A 17216-nucleotide genomic window follows, 5' to 3' on the forward strand; every position below is an offset into this window, starting at 1 on the left:
CAAGTGGAAGGAGCATGATATGAGAGCTAAGTGTTACATGCTTGCTTCTATGAGTAATGAGTTACAGAAGCAGCATGAGAACATGCAGAGTGCGAGTGAGATCCTGCTTCACCTACAAGAGTTGTATGGTGAGCACAGCAGGAATGCTAGGTATGAGATATCTAGGCAACTATTCCGCATGACGTTAGTAGTATGCCCTAGAGCATATCATTTAGTATGTATCATGTATATATTTTATTAATAAAAGACATCTTTACTTTTCCGTTTACATATTATATTTATGTGTAATAGAAAAGGTCCATTGATATTTTGTTAGAAATTCTATTATTAAATTGTTAAGAATATGAATGACAGTAATTATAGTACAAAGTATCATAAATAGGTTCACAATCGATGATACTTCACAATAAGGACATGACTTATCCAGAAATATTGTATTCATGTTTGTTCCCAAGTTATTTATATGAGATATAAATAACATGGAATAGTGAGTCTCATGCCATATAACAAACATGATAGGCACTTATACATGATAAGTAGGTCAAACCAGTGATATTTATGACAAGCACATGGAGTTTACTCTTGTCAATGTATTGTCATATATCATATCAGTGCATATAATCTTTAGACCTGAAATAGCACAATTATCTTGTATATAGGTGGTTTGAATTTGATACTGCTTTCATACTTGTACTGCGTATGGGTATATGGGCATGTGTTGGCTCCTACTAGTTATATATGGAGGTAGGTGTTGATCAAGATGGAATATGTTCCTCTAAGTAAATAGGGATAAAATCCTATGTTCATTTAATTGTTCTTAATGTTTCAAGTTCCAGAAATATTAATAACAAATGTGGTTTGATAGATAGATTTAACCAGAAAAGAGTTTATGATGAGAAAATCTTTTTAATCAAGAACTGGAATTAAAAGAGAACATAATATTAATAGCAAATGAGGTTTGACATAAACCATGACTCCAGCTCGAATTGAGATTTTGTAACAGAGAGATTCTAGTGCATGGTAACATATGATTATAGGTTCATTTAAGGTAAACCTTATTACTAATTGGGTGGCCATGGCATGCTATGCTAGGTGTATGAGGTGCATAAAATGATTTAGAGAAATCATTTATGGTATGAAAGAGTTCTGATAATATTAAGAGTTGATATCATGTCTCATTGCCAATTGGTGATGAGCCTAGTAAGTCACACACATACATAAGTAATCACCAAATTAAATATGATTTATTTAATTAATTAAAGAGTTTAATTAATTAATTAATTAGGTTTGGTTTGCAGTTAGATTGCAAAGTCCCTAGCCCGGCTTGAAACCAAATATAGGTTATTGGATGTATAGTATAAGTTAAATTTATATTTAAAAGTGTTTAAATATGAATTTAATTAATGAGAAATTAATTAATAGAGATTAATTAATTAATTTATGTTTGATATAAATTGATTAGAAGAAGAAAAATAATTATTTTGGTTGAGAACTCAAAATTAAAACAAAAGGGTATTTTGGTCATTTCACAGGGTGACATGTGGCATCATCAGATGGTGACACATGGCACTACACATAAGCTTGCCATATGTCTTTAATCATGTAAGATGACTAAAATCAAGACTAAATATAGGTTTGACACTTAGAACAATGTGATTGGGTCAATTAAACCTAGAGCCAATCAGAAGCTAACATGTGGCAAGGGTTTTAAGTGGTGACCTAGGTATATAAGTGTTGTTATGAAAAGAAAACATAACAAGCTGCCATTCTCTCTTTGAGTCTCCACCCTTGGCTGCCCTTTCCCCTCTTCCTCTTTATCTCTCATCAATTCAAAGAGATTAGCAAACAATCTCTTAGATTAAAAATACTAGAAATTGTTTCTAGTATCCTGTTTACATCTGTAATCTCTCAAAAGGCAAAACTTAATTTTCTAATTCATAGAAAAAGCTTTAGAAGCTATTCAAGAGTTGCCATAGGTGATCTTGGTGTGGACAAGCTAGAGGGACAACATCTGGTGTCCTAAAGACGCATCCCAAAGGTGCCAAACACACTACAGTGCATCAAAAGGTTAGTGCACTCATTCTTGATCTAATCTAGGGTTCTAATGGATTAATTTGTTAATTCTAAAATCTTAAATGGCAAATATAGATCCAAAAATATATTAAAAAAGTTTTAATATGCTGTTTATCATTGAAATTGAACAGATAAAAATAAATCTTACATGATGCATGTGACCCTAGATGAAAAATTTTAAATTTCAATGATCTAAACTTGTGTTTTTCATGCTTCTGCTCTTTCAGCTGAAGGAACGGAAGCGTGAAGAACACAAGTTTATACCATTAAATTCAAAAATTTTCACCTAGGGTCACATACATCATGCAAGATTTATTTTTAACTATTTGATTTCAATGATAAATAGCATATTAAAAATCTTTTAATATGTTTTTGGATCTGTATTTGCCATTTAAGATTTTAAAATTAATCAGATTAATTTTAGAACCCTAGATTAAATTAAGAATGATTACACTAATCTCTTGATGCACAGCAATGTATTTGCGACTTTGAGATTCGTCTTCAGGATACCAAATGTTATCCCTCTAGCTTGTCCACACCAAGAACACCTATGGTAGCCCTTGAACAGCTTCTAAAGCTTTTTCTATTAATTAGAAATTCAAGTTCTGCCTTTTAAGAGATTAGAGATGTAAATAGGACACTAGAAACGATTTCTAGTATTTTTAATTCAAGAGATTGATGGCTAATCTCTTTGAATTGATGAGAGATGAAGAAGAAGAGATGGAGAGCCTCGAAATGGCATGACAAAGGAGGAGTGGCTGCTGGTTGTCTTTTTCTTTTTCATAACAACACTTATATAGCTAGGTTAACACATTAAACCCTTGCCACATGTCACCCTTTGATTAGCTTTAGGTTTAAGTGACCCAATCACATTGTGCCAAGTGTCAAACCTATATTTAATATTGATTTTAATCATCTTACATGATTAAAAAAACATTTGGTAAGCTTATGTGTAATCCCATGTGTCACCATCTCATGGTGCCACCTGTCATACTGTGAAATGACCAAAATGCCCCTATGTCTTAATTTTGAGTTCTTAACCTAAAATAATTATTTCGCTTCCTCTAATCAATTTATATCAAATATAAATTAATTAATTAATCTCTATTAATTAATTTTTCATTAATTAAATTCATATTTAAACACTTTGAATATAAATTTAACTTATACTATACATCCAATAATGTAGATTTGGTTTCAAGTCATGCTAGGGACTTTGCAATCTAATTGCAAGCTAAACCTATTTAATTAATCAATTAAACTCTTTAATTAATTAATTAATTAAATTATATTTAATTAGGTGATAACTTGTGTATGTGTGTGACTTACTAGGCTCATCACTAATTGGCAACGAGACATGATATCAACTCTTATTATCATCAGAATTCTTTCTTACCATAAATGATTTATCTAAATCATTTTATGCACCTCATAGACCATGGTTAACACCTAGCATAGCATGCCATGGACACCCAATTAGTAATAAGGTTTACTTAAATGAACCTATAATCATATGTTACCATGCACTAGAATCTCTCTGTTATAAAATCTCAACTCAAGCTGGAGTCATGGTTTATGTCAAACTCCATTTGCTATGAATATTATGTTCTCTTTTAATTCCAGTTCTTGATTAAAAAGATTTTCTCATCAGAAACTCTTTTCTGATTAAGTGTATCTGTCCTGGCCAGGAACTTGAAACATCAAGAATAATTAAATGAACATAGGATTTTATCTCTATTTACTTAGAGGAACAGATTCCATCTTGATTAACACCTACCTCCATATATAACTAGTAGGAGCCAACACGTGCCCATATACCCATACATAGTACAAGTATGAAAGTAGTATCAAAATCAAACTACCTATATACAAGATAACTGTGCTATCTCAGGTCTAAAGATTATATGCACTAATATGATTTATGACAAAACATTGACAAGATTAAACTCCATGTGCTTGTCATAAGTGTCACTGGTTCGGCCTACTTATCATTTATAAGTGCCTATCATGTTTGTTTTTGTGACACCCCTTGCCCGTCTACAGTGTAGCCGAGTAAGTTATGCCACTCAGTTTGCCGGAGCACCAATTTATGTTTCTTTTACAATTTATCCCTTTATAATTCATTTATTTTTAATTTTGATAAATCTGAATTTATCCGCAAATTTTATAGAAAATCCGGCAGAGTGCCGGCAGTAACTTGGAAAAACAGTTATTCTAAACCTGTTTAAAAACACTTCCAAAATAATTTCCAATTCCAAACTCCATTATATATATTCAAGTCAATCACAAAATCTCAATCTCAATCTCAATCACGATATTATTTTCAAAACTTTTTTGTTCACTTCATCACCTGAAGCATATTCACAAATAATTCTCAACATTTCATTTATCAACATACATAGTGCAGAAAATCTCAATAATATGAAATTTCATATATTTACATTAATACATAATTACAGGAGTTTATAGTTACAATCCAAACTAATACAAAATGCAAAATACAAAAGAGTCACCTATAGTCCTAATGTCCTACCATATGCAGTGCAGATGTGAGGTGACTCTGAACTCCTGATGCAGCTCTGTAGGCTCACACTGTCTAAGTGTCTGCTGGGCTCCCCAGCTAGGTCTCCAGTACCTGCGCATGGCAAAAGCGACGCGCTAAGCAATTCTGCTTAGTGGTGACAATATAAAATAAAATAAAATAGAATAAAATAATTATGCAGAATGTATGATTTCATTTTTCTTTTGGGTAGACTTAATTTCTGGTATTATTGCATTATTATACGATTTAAAATTTTGGTAAGGTTCATTAACATTGCCCGAGTAACCCATACTAATTGACTGTACTGGATAAACGGGTAAACTGACATTGGGTACTAAGTACCTCGGACCATCACACCATCGGTCACATTGTGTCTCTCGTGCAACAATGTACCTAACAAGTCAGAATAATTATCAGGGTCAAAACCCAAGTATATTAACTCAATAACATAGCCAAAGGTTATTATGTCATAGAATGGCATGGGAAAGCCATAAAACACAGAATGGCATGAAGCCATATGCAGTACTGCTAACAGAACCCTATTGGCATGCCAAGCTATCCAAACCAATCTTATTAGGTATACTAGGGCATTTTACACTTTTAAGTTTTACAATTTTTGAATTTCAAGTTTTGGTGTTATTATTCACTTTATTAGTCAACCAAAATGTTGACTTTTGCATAGACAATAGGTACATTGGTTTTAATACTCCCAACTTACCATATTTTGCATTCAAAATTTATTGGTATTGGTTGCCAATACCATTTCTAAGCTTAAAGTTAAATGAGCAGAAATTTCAGTTTTCATACCTTATATTTACTATTCCATTGGTCATTTTTGCAGTGGGAATTTGGCAAAATGATCAACATGAAAGTTGTTCCTTATTTTGTCTAGTTGAATTTCCTTTTTTGAATCACTCCATTTGGAGTTTTGTAGCTCAAGTTATGGTCCAAAAACCATAACTGGCCGGATTGGAATTTTTCTAGACTGACCATATCTACAGTGTAGTGAATAGTGACTGCAACTCCCTTGTTGGATAGGTTCTGGTCATAATTTGGGGTCGGTTTCTTTATGAAAGTTGTTGGTCTATATCTTAGCTTGTTTCTAGTAAAATTTCAGGTCAATTGGACCTTTCTACATTGAGTTTCATTTGGTCATTCTATAGAATCAGACTGTAGGTCACCCGGATTAAGGCAAGCTTTTGGTCCACTTGGTTTGGTTTTATGGGCATGGTTTCTACACCAATGTTGTGCCATTATGTGTCTAGTTTCATGTCCAATTGGCCATACACCAATTGAACCTCTACAATTTAAGTTATGGCTGCCCAAACCTGCTGGACTCATGTCCAATTCTGCAGGTCACCTAGGGCAGCCACACTAATCTCAATTCCCACTACACAAACCACTTGATTTCTTGTTTACCCATATCCAAATGGTCACTAATTGACCATTAAAACTCACTTTAACCATTACATGATCAAAGTCTCCATTTTATACCCAAACCCTAACCCATTCCATCTCAATACATGCATTCACTTACCTTTCACCATTCTAAATAATAGGTTAGTGTTATGGGCAGCCACAATGCCAAATTTATTCAAAGAAAACAATCAAAACCCTACCCTTCACATAGCTACTGAAAATGGGGGGTTTACATAATCATCAATTTCATTTAAGTTTCTCTCATTTTCTAGCTCAATTTTTGTCCCTAAACGTGAATTTCAAAAAGAAAGCAAGGATTGGTCACTAACCACTGATGGAACTAAGTTTGGGTCTTGCAAAACTTTAATTTTTCTTCAAAAATTTGCTGCCCAAAGCTTCCTCAAGGTGTGGGGTGAAATTTTTGTGAAGACAACTAGGGTTTTTATGGTGAGAAAGGGTGTGGATTCAAGCTTTGTAAGCATGAAAATGGAAAAGGGAAAAGAGGAGCATGAAACGTCTTCTTGGGGAAGAAGAGTGGCTACAGAAAATTCTCTTGAATTGTCTTTTTTTTTCTGCCCATTTATGTATTATAAATGTCTTCCTTTAATTTAATTATCCATCCCTTTTTAATTACCTCATGCTTACATAAGCATGAGGTAATAAATCCCATTTTCTTTTCTTTTCTTGTTTTCTTAATTTCAATTGAATTTTTAATAATATTTATTCATATTTTATTTCATATAAATTATTTATTTAACTGGACAAGTTGGTCCAAAAATCATCTCTGAAGACGAAATGACCAAAATGTCCTCCGTTTGGCTTAACGGGCCAAAATTATCTGTACCGATTGAAAAAATTTTCTAAGTATTTTCTTGGCATTCTAATGCCATAAGAACCTCAATGGAGTCCCAAAAATTATTTCCTAATTTTTTTTTCTTTTTACTATTTGAGTAAATTTTTTGGTTCCTTACTTTAATTTAAATATTTTTTTCCGAACGTTTCTAGTCGTCCGACCAAAGATCGTCACCGTAGCAGAGATCAGCATTTTGACTAGATAAAATGAGGATGTTACAACTCTTCCCCTCTAAGAAAAATTTCATCCTCGAAATTTACCTGATGTAAACAGTTGAGGGAACAGTTGCCTCATTATCCCTTCACTTTCCCATGTTGCCTCTTCAGTGTTGTGGTGCCTCCAAAGCACTTTCACTAGTGGAATTTGTTTATTTCTCAGTTCCTTCACTTCTCGAGCTAGGATTTGTATAGGTTCTTCTGTGTATGTCAAGTCCGGTTGGATTTCAATCTCTTCCATGGAAATGACATGTGAAGGATCTGAGCGATATCTTCTCAGCATGGAAACATGGAATACATTATGAATTTTATCCAGCTCTGGTGGTAAGGCTAACCGATAGGCCACTGGTCCCACACGTTCAATGACTTCATTTGGGCCAATGAACCTAGGGCTTAACTTACCCTTTCTCCCAAACCTCAGTACTTTCTTCCACAGTGAGACCTTGAGAAACACTTTATCGCCAACTGCATATTCTATCTCTTTTCTCTTCAAGTCGGCATAAGATTTCTGTCTATCTAAGGCAACCTTCAGGTTAGCTTTGATTATCTTTACTTTCTCCTCAGTCTGTTTCACCAGGTCTGGTCCTACCATCTTATCTTCACCCAATTCAGTCCAAAACATAGGGCTTCTACATTTCCTCCCATACAGTGCTTCATACAGAGCCATTTGAATGCTAGCTTGGTAGCTATTGTTATATGCGAATTCTGCCAGTGGGAGGCATCTATCCCAACTCCCCTCAAACTCAATGACACAACTCCTTATCATATCCTCCAGGATCTATCACATAATTCACATTGTTACTATCATTTCAATTTATTACTTGCAAAAATTCAATTAGTTCTTAGGTTTACCTGGATTACTCGTTCTGACTGTCCATCCGTCTGGGGATGAAAAGCAGTGCTAAAACGGAGTTGTGTGCCCAAGTCTTCTTGCAACTTTTTCCAGAATCTCAATGTAAACCTTGGGTCTCGATCAGATATGATGGAAAGTGGGATTCCATGTAGTCTAACTATCTCATTAATATACAATTCTGCTAGCTTCTCCAGTGAGTAGTCAGTCCTAACTGGCAGAAAATGTGCTGACTTTGTCAATCTATCTACTATCACCTACACTGCATCATGCTTCCTTTGGGTGAGAGGTAGACCACTAACAAAATCCATAGTGACCCGGTCCCATTTCCATTCAAGTATGCTTATAGGCTGTAGCAATCCTGATGGAACTTGATATTCTGCTTTAACTTGCTGACATGTCAAACACTTAGTCACATAGTCAGTTATACCCCTCTTCATACCAGGCCACCAATAATGAGACTTCAAATCATTATACATTTTCGTGCTTCCCGGGTGCATAGCATAAACACTAGTGTGTGCTTCTTTCAGAATACTAGTCTTCGCCCCATCATCCGTACACACACTCTTCCTCCGTAGTATAGACACCCATCCGCTTTCACCTCATATTTAGTTTCCTTCCTCTAGAATTTTACCCACAATGGCCATTAATTTTTCATCCGCCTCTGTCCATCTTGTATCTCACAGAAAGGTGGTTGGCCTCACTTGCAACTCAGCAAAAATAGCTCCATTTTGAGCTAAGGACAGGCAGGCATTTAGTGATCTTAAAGCTGTGATGGACTTCCTGCTTAAAGCATCAGCAACTACATTTACCTTCCTAGGATGATAATCAATCACACAATCATAGTCCTTCAGGAACTCAATCCATCGCCTCTGCCTGAGGTTGAGCTCCTTCTGGGTTGGCAAGTATTTTAGGCTCTTGTGGTCTGTACAGATGTAGCATTTTTCACCATATAAATAATGGCTCCATATCTTTAGTACGAAGATAATTGCTGCTAACTCCAGGTCATGAGTAGGATAGTTCTGTTCATGTTCCCTTAAATGCTTGGAAGCATAGGCTACCATTTTCCCCTCTTGCATCAACACACACCCTAGCCCATTATGCGAGGCATCACTGTAGACCACAAAGTCTTTTCCCAACACTGGTGCTTCTGTCAACATAGCCTTCAACCTCTCAAAACTGGCTTGGCACTTTTCGTTCCAGCCAAATTTCACATTCTTGTGCAACAACTTGGTCATTGGAGCAGCTATAAGAGAGAACCCCTTCACAAATCTTCTATAATACCCAGTTAGCCCCAAGAAACTTCTGACCTCAGTTGTATTTCTAGGAGGCTTCCACTCCATCACTGCTTCTATCTTTTTGGGATCCACTCTAATCCCCTTAGCTGATGCTATGTGTCCAAGGAAAGAGATCTCACTCATCCAGAAGTCACACTTGGACAAATTTTAGCATACGCCTTCTTCTTTTCTCGCAGGGTTTGCAGAACAATCCTCAAATGTTCATCATGTTCTTCCCTAGTCTTGGAATACACCAGAATATCATCAATAAAGACCACTACAAACCGATCTAAGTATGGATGGAAGATACGGTTCATAAGGTCCATAAATGCTGCTGGTGCATTTGTCAAACCAAATGGCATCACTAAAAATTCATAGTGTCCATACAGAGTTCTGAATGCAGTTTTTGACACATCTGCATCCTTTACCCTCAACTGATGATACCATGATCTGAGATCAATTTTTGAAAATACACCGGCTCCTTTCAACTGATCAAACAGATCGTCAATTATGGGCAACAGATATTTATTCTTCACAGTTACTTTGTTCAACTGCCGGTAATCAATACACAATCTCAAAGTTCCATCCTTCTTTTTCACAAACAGCACCGGAGCTCCCCATGGTGACACACTAGGGCGTATGAACCCCTTATCAAGCAACTCTTGCAACTGAGTTTTCAACTCCCTTAATTCAGTGGGTGCCATCCTATAAGGAGCAATAAAAATGGGTGTTGTACCCAACATTACCTCAATAGCAAACTCAACCTCCCTTTCTGGTGGTAAACCAGGCAACTCTTCAGGAAATACATCTGGGAAGTCTCTTACTGTGGGTATGTCACCCAAGTTTGGCTTAGCTTGCCTAGTATCAACTACGTGTGCTAGGTAAGCTTCACAGCCTTTTCTCATCAATCTTCTTGCAACCGTGGCTGAGATAACATTGGACAGGAAATCTATCCTTTCACCCACAACAGTGATCTCATTACCCTCAGAAGTTTTCAGAGAAATCATCTTCACTTTGTAATCAACTATTGCCTGATGACGTGACAACCAGTCCATACCCAAAATCACGTCAAACTCATGGAAGGGCAACTCAATTAGGTCTGCTGAGAATTCATGCCCCTGAATCCTCAACGGGCAACGTTTATACACTTTATTCACTACCACACTATGGCCTAGTGGATTTGTGACCAGAATGTCTTGATCACTCTCCTCTACTGGAACTCCCCTCTTTATGGGTAGTTTGATGCAAATGTAGGAATGAGTGGATCCTGGATCCACCAATGCATGTACAGAAGTGTTGTAGAGGGAAAACGTACCCCTGATGACATCCGGGGCATCTTGCTCCTCCTGAGCTCTGATGGCATAGGCCCTGGTAGGTATTCTAGTGTCTGGCCTTTCAACTGACTCGGATGCAGGCCTCAGTGATGGACTAGCTGCTTTAGGTTTACCGGGCTTCCTACCCCTTTGTGGTGCAGGAGCAGGTCTGTTAGTTTGTGTTGGAGAAACAGTAGTAGTCCTCTTCGGACAATTCTTGATCTGGTGTTCTGTTGATCCACACCGTAAGCATGCACTGGTCACTTGCCAACATTCCCCCTTATGCCACTTCTGACAGTACTGAAAAGCAGAAGATGTAGGGGCTGGTCCCCTAAACACCGTCCCTGGAGAGCTGCCCATTGATGGTGTGGACTGGCCTCTCCTAGGTGTAAACTGTGGTTTGGGCCCCTGAGACTGGCCCTGACCCTGTAGTGGTCCTGAACTCTGAGCAGGAGGACCCTTACTCTTCTCGCTGGGAGTAGAAAATGTACTGGACTGACCCGGACCCCTCTTCTGCTATCTTTCCCTTCTATTTTGTTCATTAATTCGGACCCTTTCCACTTTTGATGCTGCATCAACTAGTTTAGAAAAATCTGTGATCTCCAGTGCTATGATCATGACTTTGATGTTGTCATTGAGCCCTTCTTCAAACCATCTGCACCTCTCTGCCTCTGTAGGGACTATCTCCCTCCCATATCTGCTCAGTCTGACAAACTCATGCTCATACTCAGCCACTGACAACTGTCTCTGTCTCAGACTGATAAATTCCCTTTTTCGCTCTTCTAAATACACTTTGCTATTATATTTCTTTATGAATTCTGTGAGGAAGAATTCCTAGGTGATCCGTTTAGGTTGCACCTCATTGGTTACTGTGTCCCACCACTGATATGCATCATCCTAAAGTAGGGACACAGCACCCACCAGGTTCCGCTCGGGGGTGCAGTTTAGCTGTTTCAGCACTCTAATGGTTCTATCCAACCAATTCTCTGTGGCCATGGGATCATCTTCCTCTTCCCAAAGAAGTCCACAGCCCCATGCTTCCTCAATTTCTCCAAATGAGATTTCTGTGGTGCTAGTGGAGGTTGTGGCTGTGGTTGTGGTGGTGGAATTGCCCCCATCATTTGCCTGTAAAACTAGGTCATTTGTTGAAATAGTGCAAACTGAGGTTGGGCAGGTGCCTCAGCTGCTAGTGGAGCAGGTTCTCCACAGTCCTCAGACTCAGCCCTTGGTGGAGCATGACTCTCCACCTCTTCATCAACTGCTCTTTGCGAAGCAGGATCCATATCCTATTCAAAATAAGAAAACAAACAGATCTGCATCAGTGTCACCTCAACACTTACAAATGCAATGCAATGGTATGTACTCTATCTAGGCCCAGAAACACCTAAACCGATGCTCTGATACCACTAAATGTGACACCCCTTACCCGTCTACAGTGTAGCCGACAAAGTTATGCCACTCAGTTTGCCGGAGCACCAATTTATGTTTCTATTACAATTTATCCCTTTATAATTCATTTATTTTCAATTTTGATAAATCTGAATTTATCCGCAAATTTTATAGAAATTCGGTAGAGTGCCGGCTATAAATTGGAAAAACAGTTCTTCTAAACCTGTTTAAAAACACTTCCAAAATAATTTCCAATTCCAAACTCCATTATATATATTCAAGTCAATCACAAAATCTCAATCTCAATCATGATATTATTTTCAAAACTTTTCTGTTCACTTCATCACCTGAAGCATATTCACAAATAATTCTCAACATTTCATTTATCAACATACATAATGCAGAAACTCTCAATAATATCAAATTTTATATATTTACATTAATACGTAATTACAGGAGTTTATAATTACAATGCAAACTAATACAAAATGCAAAATACAAAAGAGCCACCTATAGTCCTAATATCCTACCATATGCAGTGCAGATGTGAGGTGACTCTGAACTTCTAACGCAGCTCTGTAGGCTCACACTGTCTAGTGTCTGCTGGGCTCCCCAGCTAGGTCTCCAGTACCTGCGCATGGCAAAAGCGACGCGCTAAGCTATTCTGCTTAGTGGTGATAATATAAAATAAAATAAAATAGAATAAAATTTGGGTAGACTTAATTTCTGGTATTATTGCATTATTATATGATTTAAAATTTTGGTAAGGTTTATTAACATTGCCCGAGTAACCCATACTAATTGACTGGACTGGATAAACGAGTAAACTGGCACTGGGTGCTAAGTACCTCGGACCATCACACCATTGGTCACATTGTGTCTCCCGGTGTGTAACAGAACAGCTAATAAGATGTAATAATTATCAAGGTCAAAACCCAAGTATATTAAGTAAATAACATAGCCAAAGGTTATTATGTCATAGAATGGCATGGGAAAGCCATGAAACACAGATTGCATGAAGCCATATGCAATACTGCTAACAGAACCCTATTGGCATGCCAAGCTATCCAAACCAATCTTATTAGGTATACTAGGGCATTTTACACTTTTAAGTTTGACAATTTTTGAATTTCAAGTTTTGGTGTTACTATTCACTTCATTAATCAACCAAAATTTTGACTTTTGCATAGACAATAGGTACATTGGTTTTAATACTCCCAACATACCACATTTTGCATTCAAAATTTGTTGGTATTGGTTGCCAATACCATTTCTAAGCTTAAAGTTAATTGAGCAGAAATTTCAGTTTTCATACCTTATGTTTACTGTTCCATTGGTCATTTTTGTAGTGGGAATTTGGCAAAATGATCAACATGAAAGTTGTTCCTTATTTTGTCTAGTTGAATTTTATTTTTTGAATCACTATATTTGGAGTTTTGTTGCTCAAGTTATGGTCCAAAAACCACAACTGGTCGGATTAGAATTTTTCTAGACTGACCATATCTATAGTGCAGTGAACAGTGATTGAAACTCCCTTGTTGGATAGGTTCTGGTCATAATTTGGGGTAGGTTTCTTCATGAAAGTTGTTGGTCTATATCTTGGATTGTTGCTGGTAAAATTTTAGGTCAATTGGACCTTTCTACATTGAGTTATGGCCAATTGAACAATCACTATTTATTTGGTCATTCTGCAGAATCAGACTGCAGGTCACCCAGATTAAGGTAAGCTTTTGGTCCACTTGGTTTGGTTTTATGGGCATGATTTCTTCACCAAAGTTGTGCCATTATATGTCTAGTTTCATGTCCAATTGGTCTTGCACCAATTGAACCTCTACAATTTAAGTTATGGCTGCCCAAACCTGCTGGACTCATGTCCAATTCTGCAAGTCACCTAGGGCAGTCACACTAATCTCAATTCCCACTACACAAACCACTTCATTTCTTATTTACCCATATCCAAATGGTCACTAATTGACCATTAAAACTCACTTTAACCATTACATGATCAAAGTCTCCATTTTATACCCAAACCCTAACCCATTCCATCTCAATACATGCATTCACTTACCTTTCACCATTCTAAACAATCGGTTAGTGTTATGGGCAGCCACAATACCAAATTTATTCAAAGAAGACAATCAAAACCCTACGCTTCACATAGCTACAGAAAATTGGGGGTTTACATAATCATCAATTTCATTTAAGTTTCTCTCATTTTCTAGCTCAATTTTTGTCCCTAAACATGAATTTCAAAAAGAAAGCAAGGATTGGTCACTAACCTCTAATGGAACTAAGTTTGGGTCTTGCAAAACTTCAATTTTTCTTCAAAAATTTGCTGCCTAAAGCTTCCTTAAGGTGTGGGGTGAATTTTTTGTGAAGACAACTAGGGTTTTTATGGTGAGAAAGGGTGTGGAAATGGAGAAGGGAGAAGAGGAGCATGAAACGTCTTCTTGGGGAAGAAGAGTGGCTGCAGAAAATTCTCTTGAATTGTCTTTTTTTTCTGCCCATTTATGTATTATAAATATCTTCCTTTAATTTAGTTGGCCATCCCTTTTTAATTACCTCATACTTACATAAGCATGAGGTAATAAATCCCATTTTCTTTTCTTTTCTTGTTTACTTAATTTTAGTTGAATTTTTAATAATATTTATTCATATTTTATGTCATATAAATTATTTATTTAACTGAACAAGTTGGCCCAAAAATCATCTCTGAAGACGAAATGACCAAAATATCCTCCATTTGGCTTAACGGGCCAAAATTATCTGTACCGATTGAAAAATTTTTCTAAGTATTTTCTTAGCATTCTAATGCCATAAGAACCTCAATGGAGTCCCAAAAATTATTTTATAATTTTTCCTTCATTTTTTTTCTTATTAATATTTGAGTAAATTTTTTTGTTCCTTACTTTAGTTTAAATATTTTTTTTCCGAACGTTCTAGTTGTCCGGACCGACACTGGTCACCAGAATAGTAGACTGTACGGACTAGTAAAATGAGGATGTTATAGTTATATGGCATGAGACTCACCATTCCATCTTATTTATATCTCATATAAATAACTTGGGAACAAACATGAATACAATCTTTCTGGATAAGTCATGTCCTTATTATGAAGTATCCTCGATTATGAACCTATTTATGATACTTTGTACTAGAAATACTGTTACTCATATTCTTAATAACTTAAGAATAGAATTTCTAACAATATATCAATGGACCTTTTCTATTACACATAAATATCTTATGTAAACGGAAAAGTGGAAATGCCTTTTATTAATTAAAACATGTACAAGATACATACTAAATGATATGCTCTAGGGCATACTACTAACATCAGCACCATGAGATGGTGACACATGACACTGCACATAAGCTTGCCATATATCTTTTAATCAGGTAAGATGATCAAAGTCAAGATTTTCTATAAAATTCTCAGAACCTCAAATAAATTATGATTTTGATAAATGACTTAAATAAATTATATTTCACAAATTATATTCAAAAGCATGATATAAATTAATTAAGATAAAATAGAGTGCTCGGCACACTGAGTGGCATAACTTGCTCGGCTACACTGTAGTCGGGTAAGGGGTGTCACATTCAGTGGTATCAGAGCATGGTTTAGGCGTTTCTGGGCCTAGATTGAGTCCATACCATGCATTGCATTTGTAAGAGTCGAGGTGACACTAATGCAGATCTGTTTGTCTTTCTTATTTTGAATAGGATATGGACCCTACATCTCAGAGGGCAGTTAAGGAGGAAGTGGAGAGTCATGCTCCACCTGCAGCAGCTGAGACTGGGGGCATGGGAGAACCTACTCCGCTAGCTCAAGCAGAGCCTGCTCAGCCTCTACAGGCCATGTTTCTGCAAATGGCCGATTTCTTTAGACAAATGGCCGGGGTAATGCCAGCACCACCACCACCACCACCACCAGCTCCACAGCAGAAATCACACCTGGAAAAACTGAGGAAGTTTGGAGCAGTGGACTTCTATGGTAAGAGAGAAGATGATTCTGTTGCAGCCGAGAATTGGTTGAACAGAACAGGCAGAGTTCTAAAACAACTCCACTGCACCCCAGAGCAAAATTTAGAGGCTGCCATATCTCTGTTGCAAGATGATGCCTATGAGTGGTGGGACACGGTATCCAGTGAGGTGCAGCCAGAAGTTATGACATGGGACTTCTTTCTCTCCGAGTTTAAGAAGAAATATATGGGTACTGTATACTTAGAAGAGAGAAAAAGGGAATTTATTAACCTAAGGCAGAGACAGTTGTCAGTGGCTGAGTATGAGAAGGAATTTGTCAGATTAAGCCGCTACGGAAGGGAGATAGTCCCTAATGAGGCCGAAAGGTGTAAGAGATTTGAAGAAGGATTAAATGACAATATAAAGATCATGATCACTGCCTTGGCAATCACAGACTTCACCAAGATAGTGGAAGCTGCATTAAAAGTGGAGAAAGTGAGAATAAATGAACAAAATAGGAAAGATAGGCAGCGTAAGAGGGAATTTGGACCAAGACAGTCAAGTATACCAACTGATAGTAAGAAGTTTAAGGGTCCTAGTTCACAAGATCAGACACAGGGCCATAGAGGCCAGATGGGAATATCTATAGCTAGTTCCTCGGGCACAATAACAAGGGGATCAACCCCAGTGCCTGAATGTATGCATTGTGGTAGAAGACACAGAGGGGAGTGTCGATTGTTAACTGGAGAATGTTTCAAGTGTGGGGCTACGGATCATTTCATAAGAGATTGCCCTCAGAGGAGTGGTTCAATAGCTCCAGTACAAGTTGATAGACCTTTCCCTATAGTTCAAAGGGGTAAAAGATCGGGTAGAGCAGAAATGGCTGACATTTCACAGAAGATTGTTTCTGAGACAGTTGAAAAGCCCGAAGTCAGGGTGGCACCACAAGTATATGCTATGGAAGCTCAGGAAAAGCCAAACCTGCATAATCGATGAGGCGATGCAAGGAAGTGAAGAAACAAGGAGGTAGCAACTCCCCGATTACTTAAGTCAGGTAAATTTCGAGGACGAAATTTAAATTAGAGGGGAAGAGTTGTAACACCCTCCCGATAGCCACTCCGTACATTCTCATCGTTTGGTGATCGTGTCGGTCCTGACCTAGAACGTCCAGAAAAATATTTAAATCAAAGTGAGGGACCATAATTAACTCAAATATTAATAAGAAAAATTTAGCAAAAATTTTAGAAATAAAATACAACCAAGTTAAACGAGCCGGTGCCCTAGCGAGGGGTAACTCAGAGGGAAGTTGCGGTTCTCGC

The sequence above is a fragment of the Hevea brasiliensis genome, chromosome 3, assembly GCF_030052815.1.
Source record: "Hevea brasiliensis isolate MT/VB/25A 57/8 chromosome 3, ASM3005281v1, whole genome shotgun sequence".
Taxonomy (NCBI): Eukaryota; Viridiplantae; Streptophyta; class Magnoliopsida; order Malpighiales; family Euphorbiaceae; genus Hevea; species Hevea brasiliensis.